Source organism: Achroia grisella, unplaced genomic scaffold, assembly GCF_030625045.1.
Source record: "Achroia grisella isolate CSIRO2021 unplaced genomic scaffold, CSIRO_AGI_Agris_v1 utg902, whole genome shotgun sequence".
Classification (NCBI taxonomy): Eukaryota; Metazoa; Arthropoda; class Insecta; order Lepidoptera; family Pyralidae; genus Achroia; species Achroia grisella.
In genome coordinates, this window is record NW_026713060.1 from 995,886 (window position 1) to 1,010,597 (window position 14,712).

The 14,712-nt window shown below is 30.3% G+C and overlaps 1 protein-coding gene across 1 annotated transcript in view; it reads right to left on the minus strand.

Moving 5' to 3' along the window:
* The window catches only part of LOC131853440 (protein obstructor-E-like), a 48,189-nt gene extending 33,744 nt beyond the window's left edge, over positions 1-14,445 (minus strand). Inside the window, exon 1 of the mRNA XM_059204326.1 lies at positions 14,299-14,445. The gene's annotated coding sequence lies outside the window, so the exon portion shown is untranslated. The remainder of the gene's footprint in view (positions 1-14,298) is intronic.
* Between the last annotated feature and the right edge of the window lie 267 nt (positions 14,446-14,712).

The window sequence follows — 14,712 nt, forward strand, 5'->3', positions numbered from 1 at the left end:
ACTAGCTGGCCCGAGTGATTTCCTTCGTTTGTGTTTAACTGTATTAAAAAAATCTGCCTTTTTACAAGATAGTTAAGGTTTTTCATCGTTTCCAAATCAATCGGTCTGTAATATATGAGTCTGTATGTCCACTTTTAAATCTTTCGTAAGTATACATGTACCTATAATAATAAAAGGTTGTATTGGTTGACTGACTTATAAATAGGCAACGTTTTCCGCTGGGTCTAGAAAAATAATGATAATTCTAACTACTCAATTCTCGGAAACAAGGTAATGAGTTCATTAGCATTAACTTTTTTATATGTAAGTAGAATGGTAAAAGGCTAACAGCCCACCTGATGGTAAGTGGTGATGGTCGTCTATACACATTAACAGCGCCATGAATATCACGTCATCATGTGAAGTCGTGATACCACTCAGATGTCGGTATTTCGGATGATAAGATATAATATCTTCATATCCTGTAATGTTGTGACAAGTGGTTAGTGGTTTTTGAATTGCTTTGATTTGATTCATGAATGATATCACGGGAGTCCTATGATAACAAGATGTACATAGTAGAGTTTATATAGATAGGCGATAATTATCGCTTACCATCACGCAGGCCATAAAATGTTAACCATTTCAATTACACAAACTAATATAATTTTCGTGTTATAAATACTCTTTGTTAAATCGTTATGAAACTATTTTTTTGTCAAAATCTCTTTTTATTTTTTCTCTTGTATTTGCAAACTGAATACTCTCTGGATTATCTATTATTATTATTATTCTGTCTGAATACTTAATTGATACCAAATTTTTTTTCCTTTTATTTGCAAACAGAATTCTCACTAGTTTATTCTATCTGAATACTTACTATAATGTGCGAGTACATCGCTCCCTTAAGTCTCAGCGTGGCGGTTTACAGGATCTTGAAACTTTACATAGTTAATAATTCAAAACTTTTTGATTAAAATATTCCATTATTATAGCTGTTGTACAAAGTTGGGCGACTTGAGACATGTCATCAAACATCAACGCTAAGACAGCGCTGGTTGTTATTACAGGTTTGAAATTAATCTGTTTTTAATTATCGGTTAAAATGTTTTTGAAATGATACCTCATTCTTAATTAAAACAAATAAACTTAATTTAAGCACTTTTGAATAGTCATAACAATTTGTTTTTTATCTTGTTAATCATCACAAGAAGAAAGCAAGATTTATTTAATTTAATTTAATTAAACACATTTTACATTACAAAATGGATTTATAACATTACTTAATTAAGTTATAACTATATTAATTTAGTAATGAAATGGACTTCTTAAAAATAACACTTAATATAATTCTATATAAAAAAATAATATTGTAGTTCGCTACTTACGGTTCACATGTAAAAACTCTACATAATTGTCTGTCAATTTATATTTGTGACTAACTCTCTTGTAATTATTTAAACATCTATCTTATAATAGGCTTTTTTACAGACCATTTGTTTAAATAAATTTGACAAGATTTAGCGGAGACTCGCAGTTTATTAAGCGCCAATTACCATAAAATGAATTAATTTTGTGACGCATTTAGAGAGCGTTGGATTTGAAAAAATATACATAATATTTTCAAAAAGTGAGGCATGAGGATATTTGATTGTTGAGGTCTAGAACCCATACCATAAATCAACTGCTCAATAAATATAGTATTTATAGCTTTACCCCATAGCAGTATGCCATATGAAATAACAGTCGTAACAACAATATTTTTAAATCAATATTAACTAATATTGATTTAAAAATAATGTACACTCAATTAATCTAACTAGTTGTTGATAGTCGTTATTTCGGTTTTCTACATAAGTATAACAGTTAGTTATGTTTTTATGAGTAAGTTAATATGTTTGATAGAATTACGAGAAAGGGTTTAACATGTTGCTACTCAACATCTGCATGAAATAAAAATTCTTTACATTTCTCCTTAAAAAAAGTCTAGTAAAAAATACATTGTAATATTTATATAATTATATAAATACATATATGTATGTATAAACATATAATAGTGAGCAACAAACAAACAAAATCTATCGCTGAAAAGCTATCTCTAGAAAAATAATTTCTAACATTAGGTCATTATCTTGGAAGATATTTGAGCTTCTCATCTTTTTATGATCTGTCTCAAAAGCCTTCGATCGCAAAAAGAATAATCGTTACACAATTAACGTAAATACCATGTATATATAATAACTTATAAAAAAAAGTAGAGCTGTTCCTTGTAGGGTGTCTGTTGAAACTCAAACTGTTATAGTGTAATGGTCTACAGATAATATAATATGTAATATTTGCTAAATTTCATTAATTGAGGAAACACGCCATTATCAACACTGGTGCTAGATAAGGAGCAACAATATCTATGAATGTCATTAAGAACAATGACATTCTTAATTGACACCAGGATTTATATACTCATTTAATTAAACACATTTTACATCTATTACCGTATAATTTACCTATTAACAGTCGGAAACTAACATACTTTCATAATTAAGAAACTAGTTGTACCCGCAACTAATGTTTCGTTTGCCAAAATTACTTTATAATTCACACATTCATATCTTCATTTCAAATTTAATCAAGTCTAATCAGTCGTGAAAAGGTAACAAAAACACTTTTACATTTATAATATTCGTATAGATAAGTGAATTATCTCAGAATTAAATTGTTAATAAATCAATAATAAACGAGGTACATTAAATATTATTAGTTTATATCAATAGTTAAATTAATATTTACAAGCTCTAGATGCAAAATATATAATTCAAGTCCACAAGAGACACGAATAATCTCAAATTATTTGTTACTGAAAGTTGGTCCACCATTATTTTTATAAATATTTATACTATATTATTTAAATACTTCGTGTTTTATATGTCACTTTTGACTTGTTTCTCTTGGGAAATATACGTATAGATATTAATTATTTCTGTTTTTATTGAATAGTTGTTTAGTGACCCCGTTCCAGTCACAATATTTGACACCAGGCTTATTAAAAGTACAAGTTCTAACGATATACCTAAACAGTCGGAAACTATACATACTATTTATTAAGAGTTGTAATAAATACTTTCTTTATAATTCACACATTCATATCTTCATTTCAAATTTAATAGTGTTCTAATCAGTGAAAAGGTAAAAAAACTTTACATGACTTAAATAAATGTTTATATGGGTCTATATAATCACGACAACCAAGTTCTAAAGTTTATAATATAAATTATTAAAAGTAACAGAATATTTAACTAATATATAATTCAAGTCCACTGCCATTATTCTCAAATTATTTGCAAATTTTATGGTACCGACATTATTTTTATAAATAATACAATACTTCGTGTTTTATATGTCATCTTGTTTCTCTGTACGTATAGATATTAATTATTTCTGTTTTTATTGAATAGTTGTTTAGTGACCCCGTTCCAGTCACAATATTTTTGGTTAAGAAAAGTTAACGATAAAAAAAACATTAGTTTTCTACCTAAGAATGTATTTAAAAGTAATCAAATATGCGTTTTTTTTCGTCGTGTCATAATGAGTAAAAAAACTAAAATATTAATTTTAATTATTATATAATTTCTAAAGTTTATAATTTTATTAAAAAACAGAATATTTAACTAGTTTAGTTGTTCTTGCCATTATTATAATGTTAACTATTATTAGAATTAAATATATCTCTGTACTGTTTTCTTAATGAACACAATCATATATAATGCCATAATAAAAAAAACATTAGTTTTCTTCCGCTTTCCTTTCTCGCCGCCGTGTCTGTCTGAATGATTGCGATAATCTCAAAAACTATTGAATTGGTCTTTATGTACTTATGAACATAGTAATTCCTGAGGTTTAAGGTGTATACTTACTTAAGGTTTCTGTAAATTATATGAAATAGCAATTGCAACAAAAATAATTTGTTCCTTGTGTTAGTAAACAAGTCTGGCAATTTTATGGATATTATGAAAAGACGAAATAAAACGCCGACATTATGTTCTTTACTCATTTCATTTGTTAAGAGAACCTTATAAATAGCTGTCTTATAAAAAAAAAAACAATAAAAAAATACATTGCATGTCTATAATACGTCTGTTACAATAACTCTGTGAATTCGAAAATAATTGCGACCGTAGTTACAAAAATATTTCACTCTTATAAATAATTTATCGCGAAACACGAATATCGAATATACGAGCATTGGTCGCGTAGAAATGTAACGTTTTGTAATTTAAGTAATGTGGATGGCTCTATTTTAGATTAGATTAAATACAACTAGGTAGTCGTACACACTAGCTGCTTAATTACGGCGAATTAATGTCGTAGAGAGCAAATACTATCAATACAAATAATAATTCATTTTTAAGTAAAAGTTTTCTGCAATATAGATAACTTACATACTAGAATACGGAGAATTTCTGTCGCCGTAATCTGCAGCGAGATTGTAGGTTAAGGACATCATGGTAGTCAAAAGTGAACAGTACATCTTTAGGTTGCAGCTGATCTTTACAGCTTCACCATACGATAGGGAGTGAGTGCAGATCGCACCCGAACCCGCAGAAGGACTTATGGAGCAGCCGAAGGCCAACTCCTGCCTGACGATACGACTTTAGTCTGAGCACCGCTAGGAGTTCGAATCTCGGCTCAGGACATCGTAATTTCGATCCCCATTAGAATTGGACGGGGGATCGATTAGAGGGGGTTGTGATGTGTCTGGTTCTGTTGTTGTATTAGAATAGAATAGAATAGAAATAATCTTTATTCAAATAAACTTAATATAAGCACTTTTGAATAGTCAAGTTTTTTTTATTCTACCGCTTATTCGGAATGCAGATTCATCACAAGAAGAATAAGCAAGAAACTTGTGTGTTGCTCTTTTAAATAAATATTGATTTACTTATATTTAATAAACGTTAATTATATAGAAACAGCTACTTTTATTTCTGGCAAATTGAGTACAGACTCAGGGATTTTTATTGATTTCTTTATAGGCGCCAGTTATTCGCCGCAATTTCCAGTACGTGGTCCCTCAGATTGTTTGCAATTTTAATTATATAAAAATGTAATAATGGTTGATATTTTAAATTAAGATTAAAATTTAGCAACATTATAAACCCGGCGTTTGGGCGTGGCGTGTTTCTGCTTGCGTGGTAGCCGCAAGTAACATTTGCATATCTCGTTTTTAATTTTACACTTGAAATTGACATAGTTTTTGACCACCAGACGTGTTGGAGATATTCTTATATTTAATGAAGAAACAGACTATACTGCTCAAGTTATTATTACATTATTCTTAATAATAAAGAAAAATAACATTGACTGTTTATATTATTTGTATTATAAAAGGAAAATAGAACCTGTGTTATAAAATCTGTAAAGTACAAATTTAGCTATCTTTATTGAAATAAACTTTTATATTATATATATGTATATATAGTGGGTCATATTTTTATTATTTCGCTCAATCTAATTTCGAGTATCAATTTAAGTATAAATCGTACATTTAACTATAAATCTTAAAAACAATAGGCAATAAAAAGACAAACAAAAGAATATTTAGACGTAACTTTAAGAAAAAAAGCGATAAAATTCGCCAAAGGAATCCCCAAAAGCGATTGAATGAAAAGTACAAAAGAATGTCTTAACAATCAATTGGTCGTGTTTATTCTCGATACCATACAACCGAAGCGACCTCTAGTAAGCTGCCTATTACGCAATAAAGATTGCACAGAAAAAAAATAAGAAGCGGTCATTGGCCGGTCTACAAACATACTGGCACGAAAATTATGGTATCCATTACTAAGTTGTTATGTGTTATATTTAATGAATAACAAAGAAAAGGAGCCATGGTTGTTGTACAACATATTTATGCAAGAGTATTAAACATTCTTGGGTGTATCGAATGCCGTAATAGAGCCGATGACGGATTACGATTGTTGGCGATTCATTGCGAATGCAAATGACTACAAATAGCGTGTCACCTAAGTAACATTGTAGGAAAATCGTGCGAAAGACGTGCCATTTCCTAAAACTTGTAATTATGTTAGTCTTAACGTAATGCTTACTTAGTTGCGTGTTGATTAGAATGAGATTTGAGAATTTACTGCACAATTTATCATTTTTAATGTCTCCCCAATGAAATGTTTGGTAGTAATAGAGTTGTTTGATATATGTATGTTTGTTGTCTTATTCACATATGAATAAATAATTTATTGTTTAATATATAGGTTAAGATATATATCTTATAGGAATAGTGAAGTCGTTAGAATAGACTTTTCTATCACTTCTTTTTATTTCCAATATAGGGGGAGAGGTGACTAAGAGACCAAACAGACCATATACTTCAAAGGAGGGAAAGAAAATTCGAATAGAGTACAGATAATATTTGGTCTGGTTGGTAGTAATTGGTTAAAATGGCTAAAAAAACGCATTAACTAATAAACACTGTTAAATTTTGAGAAACTTTTTTCATTGCTTGAAAGGTACCTTATTCCAGAGCGTCTAGGCTATATATTATATACACAACTCAGAAAGTTATGGATGGGCTACTAGTTTCTTAATAAATATACTTGTAATATTGAACTATTCGGAGTTACCTTGTACGGCAGGTACATAGGTATATTGTGGAACTTACTGCGTTCCTATGGGACATACACGGAAAGTGCTATAAATGTTTAAGGAGATTGTATTGGCATGGTCATAAATACAAGTGGAAACGAAAAGTGATAACTTTTTTAACACAAAATGCTTTCTCAATCATATGGTAACACAAACCTAGTTAACAGTTACTAAATATAGTGAGTATATTACTTTATATATTGCATATAAATTTCATGCAGATGAAATCACATTTCCAGACAGTAGGGTCTGTAAATGTGATTTCATCTGATTGAAATTTATATGCAATATATAAACCTGATGTATAGCTATATTATTATAAAGTTTCATCAAAATCTGTTCAGTAGTTTTTGCGTGAAAGAGTAACAGACATCCATCCATATCCACAATCTGTTACGTTTATAATATTAATAAGATATAGATCTAGATATATATGTATATACATATAAATAGAGGTACTTACTAAGTTATCATTTTCATTGTTATTTTGCCTGTTTGCTACCGTCGTAGTAAAAAAAAACTACCATTATTTATGTCCATCTGATCTGATATATGATACCTTCCTAGAGCTATAATATTATCATAAGGTCAATTCTGTGTCCGAAAACTTCGCCATGCATGAATTAATCCTTTAAAATAAACTTCTTCCAAACTTGTATGTCAGGAATAGGTATCTGTATATTTCAGTGTCAACAACCTGACGATACGACCCCAAGAACCTTGAAGTTTGTTCATCGTCCATCTTACAGTGGGTTTAAGGACACGAGAACCTGATTATTTCAAGTAGGTAAGGTAAGATAAGTACCATCATATGAATAAAACATGTTAACTATATTTCTCATATACTAAAAATACTTTTTGTATGTGATTTCGTGACAAAAATCTTTAATTTATTTCTACAGACTTAATAATTCTACCAATACTACAGGATGTCTAATGTTTGTGATAGATTGCTGATAGCGGTGTGACCACTTTTTATAGTGTACTTTCTAATATACTGTTCTCATTCATTGCCTTGCCTTTATCGCATTATTTGGGGTCGGTGCAGTACGTCATCTTCTTAAACTGATTTCTATCAACCGTCATATGTGAACTAATTATCCTTTTATACAATAACTTTCACACAATCCTTCTATCTTTTTTTGGACGTCTTCTCCCTTTCTACTATATTTCTATATTATACTGATCGGCTCGATGGTCTAGCGGGTGAGCACACCGCTTTATTTCCGATGGTCGCGGGTTCGATTCCTCGCACGGTGCACACATTTGTATTCATGAGTATGATTATATCGGTCTGGGGGTTTTGTATCTATGTTATGTATGTATTTATAATACAAAATCTAATACATATAGTATTTACATCAGTTGTCTAGTAGCCATATCACAAGCTCTGCTTACCGTGGGACTCGATGACGCTGTGTTGATTGTCCAAGGTTATTTAGTATTTATAATTAGATATTATTATACTACTTTCTAACATACTGTTCTCTTTTTGCATTTATTCTTGTATTGCAATAAAGAGTTATTATTATTAAGTTAATGTTTGTTTGTTTTGAGTGAGTAAATCACGCTTAAATGTAGGCAGAACGGATTTGAATGGATTTAGAACACTTTTTACTCGAATTCACTTCAACAGTGAGGCGAAATACGATCATTCATTCATGACGACCTCGGTGATCCAGTGGATGAAAATACCGCTTTAATTCCTATGGTCGCGGGTTCAATTCCTCGCACGGTCGAAACAATTTTATTGGTTTGGGTGTTTTCTATGTATATTATGGTATATATTGAAATACTGTAAGTGTTGTGAACAACTAATTAAATAAGGAAAAAAAAAATGTATTCAAGACAACTAATATAAATATATTAGTTATCTAATATCCATAACACAAGCTCTGGTCAGCTTGGGACTACATGGCGCTATGTCACAATAATAATTACCCCTATGTAATTTAAAAAACGTTAAGTTGTTGCAATAAAATGAGAAATCACAGTTTTATTTAAAACACTCTTCCTTACCAAAAAACAAATTAACATAATTTCTTGGTCAGTTTGTCTTTGGACAGTTTGTCGGGGTCGGGGTAATTATTATTATTATTCATCTTTATTAATGGCTGACTATATCCTGAGGAAGTTTTACCTATTTGTGCACGTCAAATTTTTGCACTTTCACTACTAGAATGTGAAATATATATGCTTATATGTGAAGATATGACTAAAGAAACACTTTCACTTTACTTGCCGTCTATTTATCATAATGTTAAGCTCATAGTCTTAGATAATACGAGTAAGTGATTCATATTCTTGTACTGTATTTAAATTATAATTATAATGATGTCTAATTTAGCATTGGCAAATTTAATAGTATGTACATACCTGAACCATGAACAGGGTTATTATATATTTTGTTTTTATAAAGCATTGAAATATAAAAAACGAATAGTGGAGAATTGTGGACAGATGTAATTAAAATTAAATACTTTTATTTTAAGAAAATTATTGTATAATTTTTAACTCAAAATGTACTAAATAGGTACCAAACTCGCAAATATTGATCTTCACAGACGGAGGTGCCCCTCAGTGAAGGAACTAAGAAGGTCTAGCTACCTCAGAAATTACAACGTGTGATAAGTATCACGGGAACCATAATCTTTTTAAATATATTATTTATTTATATAACTTTAATGCACAAACACAATATATAAATGTACATATGGCGAACTGAACACCTAAGGGGGTTCTCTACCAGTCAACCATAAGGCAAACTGAGAAATTAGTAAGCGGCGCATTATACTATAGTTTAGAAACATTCCTACGTGGTAACTTTACGTCATAATTTATACGCATAAATTCCAATTTATCAATAATACATATTATTTGACATACACACTTACATACGATACATAAATGTATATAATATTAGCTAAATTGAATTTTATTTTTCTAAAATGAAGATAGCCTATGTTACATCATCTACTTGCCAATAAAAGTCCCGTTAAATAGGTCCAGCCAATTCAGAGATAAGCCAGAACAAACGGTCAGACACACAAAAATTGTAAAAAATGACATTTTGGTGTATGTACCGTATTTATATTCATATGCATGTAGTAAAAACGGTTTTGACGACCTCGGTGGTCTAGCGGTCTAGCACACCGCTTTACGTCCGATGGTCGCGGGTTCGATTCATGAGTATGATAGTTTGTATTATATTATTGACATAATGACACACCGCTGTAAATAATATAAATGACGTAGTGGAGTAACTTGAAACAGTCATGCTCGCTATAAAGTTCAAACTTGTGGCGGCGTGGTCGGTCGATGTGCTCCCTCTAATATGGTTGAGTGCAATGATGGCTGGCTCATGATACGGGTGCTTTGTGGGGACTGGTCTGTTCAGGTTGCGAACACTGATTAGATTTTTTGTTTCTTTTTTTTTCAATATCATATGCTGGTGGTCACTCTATTCTCCCAAATTTGAATTTGAATGAATTAGTATTATTGTAAATATGTACAACATTAAAAAAAAAATACGAGTAGTTTCTTGTCAGTTCTTCTCAGTTCCGAACTGACGGTAGATTTGACATATCATAAGAGTCTGTAATAGACCTACATGAATAAAGATATTTTGAATTTGAATTTGAATTTGTATCGGTCTGGGTGTTTTTTATATATGTATTTACGAAAAAAAAATTATCTATGTACTTGTAACAGTTAGATAGTACCCGTAACACAAGCTTCAGCTAGCTTAACTTGGGACTAGATGGCGCTGTATGAATTGTCCTGAGATTATTATAATTATTATTATTTCAATATTACAAACAGACACTCCAATTTTATTTATATGTATAGATTATATATCTTTGGTGTTTCATATCCTTATTTGACTGATAATTTCCATCGAGTGGTCCATCACCAAGCAAACAATGCCATACCAGTCGCAAAAAAGACGTTCTACCAGATTTTATCCGCCATCCTTTTTGTTTTACCACGAAAATACGTTGCCACCCGTTCAATTTATGGGAGGCATAATTGAACGGAATGGTATTTCCTGGCCGTGAGTGTCTTTAAGTGGCAATTATGGTGATGTATTGTGATTGTGATCAGAGGTAAAGAGCGGCGGACATTGTACAAACATTTTGCTAAAAACATTGACTTAATGGATAGGATTATGTTGATGGAAATTTCATAATCTATCGATCCAGCGACCTTAATTTATCTATTCTTTTTTGCCAAGCTACACTTTGTAACACTAATCTATCTACCCTAATATATTGATCCTTTTTACCAAGGTAGGGACTTTGTATATTGATTGCATAGATACCCATATCTCATATATTTGAAATGAAGAACAGCTTGCTTTATAAGGTACCAGCTGCCCCACGCAATTTCATCTGAATCATATTTTACCCGTTTTATTTGTAATATTTTTTATTATAGTTCCGATATTTATATTTTGTAGCCTTCCTGATATTTATATTTTTTTTATAGAAAATCATTTATTCAAATAAACTTAATTTAAGCACTTTTGAATAGTCAACATTTTTTTAAATCTACCGCTTATTCGGAAAGCTGTCTCATCACAAGAAGAATAAGCAAGAAACTTGTGTGGTTATATAACATTTGAAGAATTTTTAAAGTCGGATCAGAAATACCGGAGATAATCACGAAAATCCAAACTCACAAACTTTAGCTATTATAAAATTAGTATCGATTTTCAGTTGTAGAGTGTGATATAGTAGTGTAATTACAGCGTATAGAGAGACAGGCATGAGACCTTAGTTACGTTACATGATAACGCTATATTCAAAATACATATTTATACTTCATATTCTGTTCGTATAAAGGACAGAAACTCGTAGGAGTTCCTTCATGTGAAAAATTATGTTACCACTTCTTTTGAGTTTCAGATACATAGAATACCCAAGTAATGGACTTTGTAGAAAAAAATACCTTAAAAAAACATAATTTAACAGGCTTTTAGATCCCCAGAATGTCACTGTTAAATGATGCTGTGTAGAGTATCTCCTGTAATGTTGCCATAATCTCGTAGAGCGGAAGGATGGAGGATCGATAACGTTACAAAGCTTTTATGTTACGGGTAATTAACGCAGTCCTTTCTGCGCAGTATTTTTTTTTTTACTAAAATTGTTGCAATGTTTTGACCAGTCATATAATGACTGATATTTTACAGAGAAAACTATTTCTGAATCTGAATTTAGTTTAAGTATTATTCACGTTATATCTGTGTACTTTTATTTATCCATCATGCCGCTAAAACGTGATTTACACATTAAATACAAACAAATGTTAACATTTAAAAAAATAACTCTTTGTAGGTAAAAAGTAAAAACTATAAAAAGCTTTTAAATAATCTCTTTAAGATAGATAGATTAATAGAAAAAAACAAAGATATGTATATGTATAAGCACATTATAAAACTTCTGAAGAATAAACTCAGAAAATAATACCATAAATAAGACAACGAAATAATAAGATGTATTTTTGTGATTATGCGATGTGTATGTACAAACAACATTGTTATCTCTAGGTTTATTAACCAACTTCATAAACAGTATTTGCTTCCATGAATAAGATCATATATTTCTATGACAGTTCCTAAAAGCTGGGTATATTTCGAAGTAATAACAAAATCTCGAATGGGAATGATTGTGAGACTTTTCATGCGAAGCAATTATAAATGCAACCCTGCAAAGTGGAGCGACGTCGACGATGGCGATTCAATCAAATTTATAATGATTTATGTTTTATTCATATAAAATAGAAATTTAAATTAAAAATATGTCAATATGAAGTTTGATTGTAACTGTGAAGAGTCAAAGAGTTAGTATTTCTAATTAATTTTATGTATTTATGTATTGCCAGACATTGAGACGGACGGACATATCCCGCGGCGCTTTTCGAGTGAAAAATATCCTACGTGTTGATTTAAAATGTGATCTATCTCGAAAACTATCAAATCAATCAAGTAACCAAGTGCTAAAAGATCAACAAACAACCATTCATTCTAACAAACTTTACCGTTAATAATATCGGTGGTAAAATATTTTTAATTACTGGCAATTTTATGTTATGCAATCGTGTAATCGTTAAACCAAATAGCAAAAGGTCAATAGTTCAATCCTATGTTACATACAACAATCATTCGAACACGATATTGCAGTAAAATAGAAATTCAACAAGTTAATTTGACAAAAATAAAAATGTTGTTACTTTTTACCAACTATGTGTTTCAGTAGCTTTTAGGGGCTATATTTTTGTTATATCCTACCTACGTAATTAATTCAAATGAACTAAAACGAATTCATTTCATTTTTCCGCAATTTTATCTATTTATAAGATAGTTAAAATTATTTCTTATTATACATTAAAAATTGTAAAGTTATATGTTTTATTACACTATATATTATTAATATAAAATTAGTTATTAATTATAATATTTATACATACATATTATACACATACATATAATCCTTAAAAAGTTCCCTACATTATCGCTGTTTCAGTAAATTCGCATTTAATACCCTTGTAAAATTTCAACATATTCAATATTTAACTATAATCTTTTTTAAATACTAACTGGTTTTCCACCAATAATATAAGTACTTTGTATCAAAAGGAAAATTAATGTGTAATTTAATAAATATGTGAATGAAATATATGTACGTATATAAAATTTATTCACAGGTATTAAAGTATTCCTTTCAGAATATAAGTATATCTGCTTAAAATTCTACCGTCACGTCGTCAAAAGGTATGCATTGCCAAATGTATAATGGCTACATCTTACTCAGTCAAGCTAAAGCCTCATACAGAGGCACTTTAATAATTATAGTCTTTTATCATTTCTATCGAATAAAGAAAATAGTATATATAACGAATAAATAAAATATAATATTTCTTTTTGTGTTTTTAATTGATTCTCATTTATATCGATTTTTACAAACAATAAAATATAGTATTTAAAGTTATAAAGTATTGTTATTCCGAAAACCATGGGTACAAAGTCGCAGACTCAGCTAGTCTTTGTTAAAGTACACCGAGCTTTCAATATGTTACACCTATACAATACACACATATATATAGATATATATATAAATCTAACACTGTTCTACAATTTTAACATCACAGCTACAATATTTTTCTCTTGAATTATTTGAAGCATCAAATCTTATCAACAGAATATGTTCCGCGAATATGTTTTATTGGAATAATACTGCTTTAATTCAAAGATTCGCAAGGGAAATACGAGGCACAAATATTTTTTTCTTTATTCGAATAGCGCGTGATACTTTGTAATGTAATATGTGTAATATTTGTCGGAAAAATACAGCTTTCAAATTCTATGTAACAATTTTCTAGACGTCCGTTATTTGCTTGCGGACTAACAGCTCCACTTTCACTGCTCGTATGTACACCAGTATATGACATAATAAGCATGCAGGACTCGTTAAACCTTATTAAGTTTCAAAAAAGGTATTCATCATTATAAAGAAGAAATGTAACGGTCAACACTATTTGTTACTATTATATTTATCAAAATATTAGAACTATTTAATATTATAATTAATTGCATATAATTTCTGACATATGAGTTAATTTAAATATTTAACATAAATTAAAATGAATATTAAAATAACTTACAATTTAAGGATCTCCGTCCCCGTAACTGGCAACACACACTGTAGTAATTAAAGAAAAAAATACGCGTTTGAAAATGGAAGCGGCGCTCTCGGTTTACTGTGCACGACTGCGGAATAGTCTCTCGCGCAGGTGAATGTGAGCGACACTTACCACTCTTGTTTTGCTGGTGTTGGCCGCATTAAAGAGTGCACCTGACTTGTGTTTATTGCCAATGAATTAAATGTCTCCTCAAATCGGCAGGAGTATAACGTCACTTGTCGTGTGCATTGAACTTTGCGGTCTATTTGTATGGAGCGATTGTTATGGCGACGTTCGCGACGCTTCTCCCATTTTTATGAAGTGCTTTTGTAAAGCTTCGTCTATGGGTATTGGATATTCCCTTTTTCCTCCTGACTCCTATTGTTCTGGTGTTCT